Source organism: Globicephala melas, chromosome 3 (assembly GCF_963455315.2).
Source record: "Globicephala melas chromosome 3, mGloMel1.2, whole genome shotgun sequence".
Taxonomy (NCBI): domain Eukaryota; kingdom Metazoa; phylum Chordata; class Mammalia; order Artiodactyla; family Delphinidae; genus Globicephala; species Globicephala melas.
Window position 1 is genome coordinate 145,278,327 of NC_083316.1, and position 6,499 is coordinate 145,284,825.

The window sequence follows — 6,499 nt, forward strand, 5'->3', positions numbered from 1 at the left end:
GACGGGGCTGCCTTGCCTGCTGTCTCCTCTCCACATCCTGCCTTGGTCTTTGGTCTGTGTTATGTGTGGCTTCTGTCAAAGAGTCCTTAAAAGACAGCTCAGATCCTATCCACTCCCCTACTCAAAAAACAGTGCCAGTGGGACCAAACCCAAACACCTCAACCTTCCATCCAGAGCCTTCAAGAACACTTTTCAGCCAGATGTCTCTCTCTCTCACATGCACACCCTCATTAACAATCTTTCCTGAGATCGAACCACTGAATCTTTTTTTAAATCTTATGCAATATTTATTTTATATTATACAGTAAAATTTACTTTTTGGCATCCAGTTCTGTGAATTTTAGTAGATGTGTAATTTTGCATAACTATCTGCACAGTCAGGATACAAAACAATCCCATAACCCCAATAACACCCTTCACACTATTGCTTCATTGTCACACCCTCTCCCCACCCTAAACCTCTAACAACTACTAATCTGTTCTCCATCTCTATAGTTCTGTCTTTTCAAGAATGTCATATAGGGACTTCCCTGGTGGCGCAGTAGTTAAGAATCTGCCTGCCAATACAGGGGACATGGGTTCGAGCCCTGGTCCGGGAAGATCCCACATGCCACGGAGCAACTAAGCCCATATGCCTCAACTCCTGAGCCCACGTGCCACAGCTACTGAAGCCCACACGCTTTGGGGCCTATGTGCCGCAGCTGCTGAGCCCATGTGCTGCAACTACTGAAGCCCACGCGCCTAGAGCCCGTGTTCCACAGCAAGAGAAGCCACCGCAATAAGAAGCCTGTGCATTGCAATGAAGAGTAGCCCCTCCTTGCTCCCCGCAGCCAGAGAAAGCCCGCGTGCAGCAGCGAAGACCCAACACAGCCAAAAAAAAAAGAGAAAGAATGTCATATAAAGGAAGTGATACAGTAATGTTTCGAAACTGGCTTTTTCACTTGGCCTAATGCCTTTGAGATTTATCCGAGTTGTTGCATGTATAAATAGTGCAGTCCTTTTTATTTCTGAGCGGTATTCCATTGTGTGGATGGACCAATCACTGAGCCTTTGCACAAAAAGGCAAAGCCTTTGCTCATGCTGGGTCCTCCCCTGGGTCACTGCCCTCCACATTTCCAGGTGTCCCTCAAAGACTGTTCAAAACTAGCTTGTCCACACACAGTCCCCGACCCTGGTTTTCCTTCCCACAAGGAACCAGTTCCTCCTTCCCCATCCCATAGCCCTTCATGTGCACATCTTTCCTGGAAGACATCATCTTCCACTGGTCCTTTGGGTGAGTGTCTTGGTGGAGACTGTGCTCTCCTTGAGGCCAGTGGCCTTTCTTTTTTGCCTTTGTATCCCATGAACTCAGCCAAATGCCTGGGTCAGAGCCAGTACAAAATCTATGTAGTTATGGAAACAATGGATCTTCCCATTCTACAGTGTAGAGTCATTGTCTGAGCAAATGGAAGAAAAGGAGCTAACACAGAGACAGGATGGCAGAGACCGCCCCGGTTGCAACCTCTGCAAAGGCAAATCACGGCCAGTCCCCAGGAGGGTGTGGAGGCAGAGGCCCCAGAGAGGTATTGAGGTTCCACAGTAAGTGAGGAGCTATAGGTATGATGTCATCAGCCGTAGAGGCAGTAACCAGAGAGGCAGAGGAATAAAGTCGGGTGGAAAATCAAGTAAATGGCCAATATCCCTTCATGGCCTCCCCAACTTAAATGCTACACTTGGAAGAAGGAAGGAGCTGGATTTGAACATAATTCTGAAATAACCGAATTTACCTGAAAATGACTAGCCTGAGTTTTTTCTTCAAGCAGAACTTTGGCTCCGAGTCAGAAAGTACATGGAATTACAGAAAAGAAAGTGATCATCTTGCATATCTGAGTTGTGTGATCTTTTTGTATATAAAATCGTGCCCTTACAGTGTATCGGGGGCCAATTATGCATGATCTCTTTTAACTAGAGAGACCATAAAATTTATTGCTTTAACTGGGACAATTCTGAAATAGAAGGGGGTGCTATTAATAGCTGCATAGTGATTCAGGTCTGAGCAAACCATGACTTCTGCTTATACTACAGCAAACCCTCTCAACATTCATATGAGAAGGTGACATTCGTATGCCCATTTGCAAAGCTTAAATGATTAAATCTTGAGTCCAGAATTAACAAGGCAGCCCCAATTCAAGCCAAGTGGTCCTTTTCCAAACCCCATATTTTGCATAGAACCTCAGGCTGGTTTTACCCACCTCTATCGCCACCCTCCCTTTACTTTGTTCTCTCTTCTCTGGCAACAGAAATATAATGAGACCACATACATCATTTTAAATTTTCTAGTAGCCACATTAAAAAATAAACAGAAACAGTTGAAATCAGTTTTAACGGTATGTTTTATTTGACCAAATATATCCCAAATAGTATCATTCAACTGTAATCAATAGAAAATAATTATTCATGAGATATATTACTTACTTTTTTGCCATTAAGCCTTTGAAATCAGGGGCGTCTTACTCTTACAGCCTATCTCAATTTGGAGGGCTTCGTAACCACAAGTAGCTGGATCTGAGGGGCAGGCCGGGCAAGAGCAGGTCGCAGACACACTGCCATCTAGTGGACAAGTGCTTCTCGCCTGGAAAAGCACCTGGAACAAAACAATCCACATTCAGCGTAACCGTAACCGTAGAGTCAGCCTCGGGATTAGCTCCCCTGAAGGAATTTACTGAGGTAGGGGTTGTTGCTGAGTTTGTCCCAGGGCAGATACACAGCCACGGAGGAAACTCAAGTCACCATGCTGTCAGTAAACCTTGGCCATGTCTCATTCTCACTTTCTAGTCACATAAAGATTAGCAGAGAAGGATGGTTTTTCAGAACGCAGGTTTAAAATAATCCTTCAAAAAGTCAGAGTTTCTTTCTTTCGCACCCAATTTCCCTGTATGGTGATTGTGTCAAGGGCTTCTCCCTAGTTTCTCTTTTAATCTCCTGTGAAATCTTGGTTTCTTCCAAGTGTTACCTTTCTTGCTCAAATTGGGTGTGGTTATTTGAGGATTCTAGTTAACCAAGGGTTTTCTTTTTTTCCAATATGAATAATTGATCAAGAATCTGTGATGTGGGCTAATGTGATTCTAGACTCCTGCCTTATCCGCAATTGAAGGGGAGCTTTAAACACGGCTCTGTTTGAATAGAATGATGTAACTATGTCACTCAGGAGAGGAGTGTCTGGCGCTGAGATGGCCTTGGCAAGGAGAGTAAGAAGCCAGTGGGGCATTCTCTGACTTGGCATTGAGTGTTTTCAGCACTGCGCTGTCCTCAGGATACTGTTGGATTTTGTGCAGAAATGTTGCTTCCACATTTAAGGAGATACAATCTTCCCAGGAGAGATATGAAAACCATCTTAGACAATAACAAGAAAAACAAACAGCATCATGGTAACATACAAGGACAGATGTGCTTAAATTGCAGCATGGGGCCGAGTGCAACTTGGATGTAAAGCAAAGGAGAGAGAGTGAAAAGAATGAGAAGGGAAGTAGGTTCTAGTCACAGCCCTCCACCCCACCCCCACAACCCTGGCTGTGTGACCATGTCTCAGTCACGCAGCCTCTCTGGTCCTCCGCTTTATCATTTCATACTAAGCTATGGACAGTTTGGACAATTTATACTTCTAGGGTGGGGAGCCAAAAAGAAAAGAAAGACAGACATCCAAGAATTCCAATGATTGTCTCAGGAAGAGTTTCTAAGCTGTGGGAAGGCATGAGCCAAGATACAGAAAGAGGGGAACTTGGAGCAGGAAGGAAGGATGCTTACCTGGAAAACCTAGAGGAAAGTGATGGGCTGGGATGTCTAGTTTCTCTGTTTTCAGGAATGGTTACAGATTTTCCTGTTCAGAGGCAGAAAACTGGCCTAAATTTTTGACTTATAGAATCTAGAATTGAAAGGGATCTTTGAGACCTGTTACCAGAGTAACAGGTCCCAAAGACTAGTTTACGGAATGCTAGTACCTTGTGATGTTAATAGATATTTAACGAAACAGATTTCTTTGCCACAGGACTTTTCAGAACCTTTAACATTCTATGATTTTCCCAGAGGGCAGAGAGCATTTCCCAGACTTATTTAACTATGGAACAGTTTAATTTGAAGGGACATCACTTGGGAGGTGTTTCAGGGAGCGCACTTTGAGAAACCCTGCTCTAGTCCAGCTCTGCTTTTTTACAGATAGGAAAACTGAGGCCCAGAAAAAACAGGAGGAGGTTCAAGGTTCACGAAGATAATGGTAGAGCCAAGAGTGGGATTTTGGTTTTTTGACTCCAATACCCAGTGAATCTCTTTTTCTTTTTTCTTTTTCCATTTGTATTATACACTATTTAAGACATGCAAAAAGATCTACAGAATTATACAAGATATTCATGTGCCACCACCCTAAGAAATAAAACATTGCCAATGCAGCAGTAAAAACCCCTTATGTACGCTTCCCAAATCTCTCCCAGGAGAGCTCCTATCCTAAATTTGGTGACATCATTCTTGGAAATCGTGGTCGAATTTCAAATAAATCACATCATATTCAGAGAATCCTCTTACATCTTTCATGGTTTGTGAGTTTTGATGGTCTTAGAATTAAAAACAAAAATGAAATATCCCCCTCAGCCTGGAAGAGCAAAGATTAAAAATACACCTCAAGAATCCTCGGATTACCTACCTACAGCTCCCACCGTATCAGAGAAATGTATTTTTTAATTCTCAAATCGGCTTTTCATATGGCTTATTAATTCTGTTAGATACAGGGGTGCTTCTTGCTTCATTCCACGCGAGACTTTCATGACGTGAATTCACGGCACCTCCCCTCCTACCTGCAGGCCAGATGGGGAGCCGGGTGTTGTATAAATGTTTAATTGTGGCACAGTAAAAATATTTGCCTTCAGTAGCTGGAAGCTACCGAACGGAGGTAGGGCTGTCTACTAGAGTTGCCAGACTTCATTCTAATGAGAACAGAAATAAAAGCTGATTAAATCAAATTCCCCATAGTGTAGAACCACTTAAATAAATGTTTCATATTGTTTGCATGACGCTTTTAAAATGTAACAGCTGCTTATGTAACCGTTACCCTGGACATAAATCATTCATGGCCATCACTGCCATCAGAGCAGCACAGGGTCCTTTTCTTCTGCTGCTGACATTTCCATTACAGTGGTACTTTTCAGACAAGCCGTTTGGGTTCCCCCCTGTACTCACGTGCAGGGTAGGAGGAGCATCAGTGACAGGATATGGAATGAGAGGCAGGCATTAATGAAGGGCCTGTATTGCATGTATACTGTTGGGCTGGCATTTTCACAAGAAGGCATTATTGTTCCCATTTTGTAGATGTGAATACTGAGGCCAATGGAAATAACTCACCTGAGGTCCCATGGTAAGTAATAGAGCCTGTCTTTGAACCCAGGTCTGTCTGAGCCTTGGCACATCATACCAGGCTGTCTAAGAACAAAGGACACATCACCTCCCCTCAACTCCACACACCTCATGCCTTTGGGCAATGATGAGACCAAAGAAGGCCAGAGCAGGTCTCAGAGACCCAGGGAATCCTTTGGGCTGGGGCTGGGGGGCGGGAAAGGAAAGAGTCTGATCTGAACTCCATTTCCTGGGCCCGCACCCTAGTCCACATCTCCATCATCTTTCACCTGTTCACTATAACAGCCTCCTTCAGGCCTCCCTGCCTTCATTCTTGCCCACCTCAATCCATCATTCACCCAGTAGCCTGAGGCATCGTTTAAAAGTGTAAATCAGGTCATGCCATTCTCCCGTTTAAAAGCCTCCAATGGCGTCCCACCACTCTTGGCATAAAGCCTAACCTCCCCCCACGTCCCTCAAGGTCCTGAATGAAATGACACCTGCTGACATTTGCTTGTTCTTCTCTACCACTCTCCTTTGTCCAGACATCCTGGCTTCTGTCTGATCCTCAGACAATCTAAGCACATGCCTGCCTCAGGACCTTTGCACATGCTGGCATCTTCCTATGGCTGACTCCAGCCTATCATCCAGACCTCAGCTCAAAGTCACCTCCCCAGAAAGGCCCTCACTGTGCCCTCCAATGAAAGCTGCTCTCCCCTAGACACTCTCTGTCACATAGCTCTCTTTCATTTACTTTGAAATACGTATCCCTTTCTCAATTTCTTGACTTGCTTATTATTTTCTGCTTCACTAGAATGTAAGCTCCATGAAAAAATCTCTGGGCTATTCACCACTGTTTCCCCAGTCCTAGAATAGTGTTTAGAACAGAGCAGGTATCCAATAAATATGAACTGAATAAATAAATTAACTTGCACATCCATTTCCCCTGCATCCAGACTAGGCTACCCTTAACCTAGCCCCTAGAAAGTGAGACTTTGTTTCTGAAAACCACTTGCCGCCTCCAGACCCAGGCTCCCAGCAGGTACCCCAGCCACGCAGGGGATGTCAGACATGGGGCGAGGCAGAGAGCTGGTAAAGAAAATCCAGGAGATCTTTTGAGATTCCCTGTATTCACAGGCAG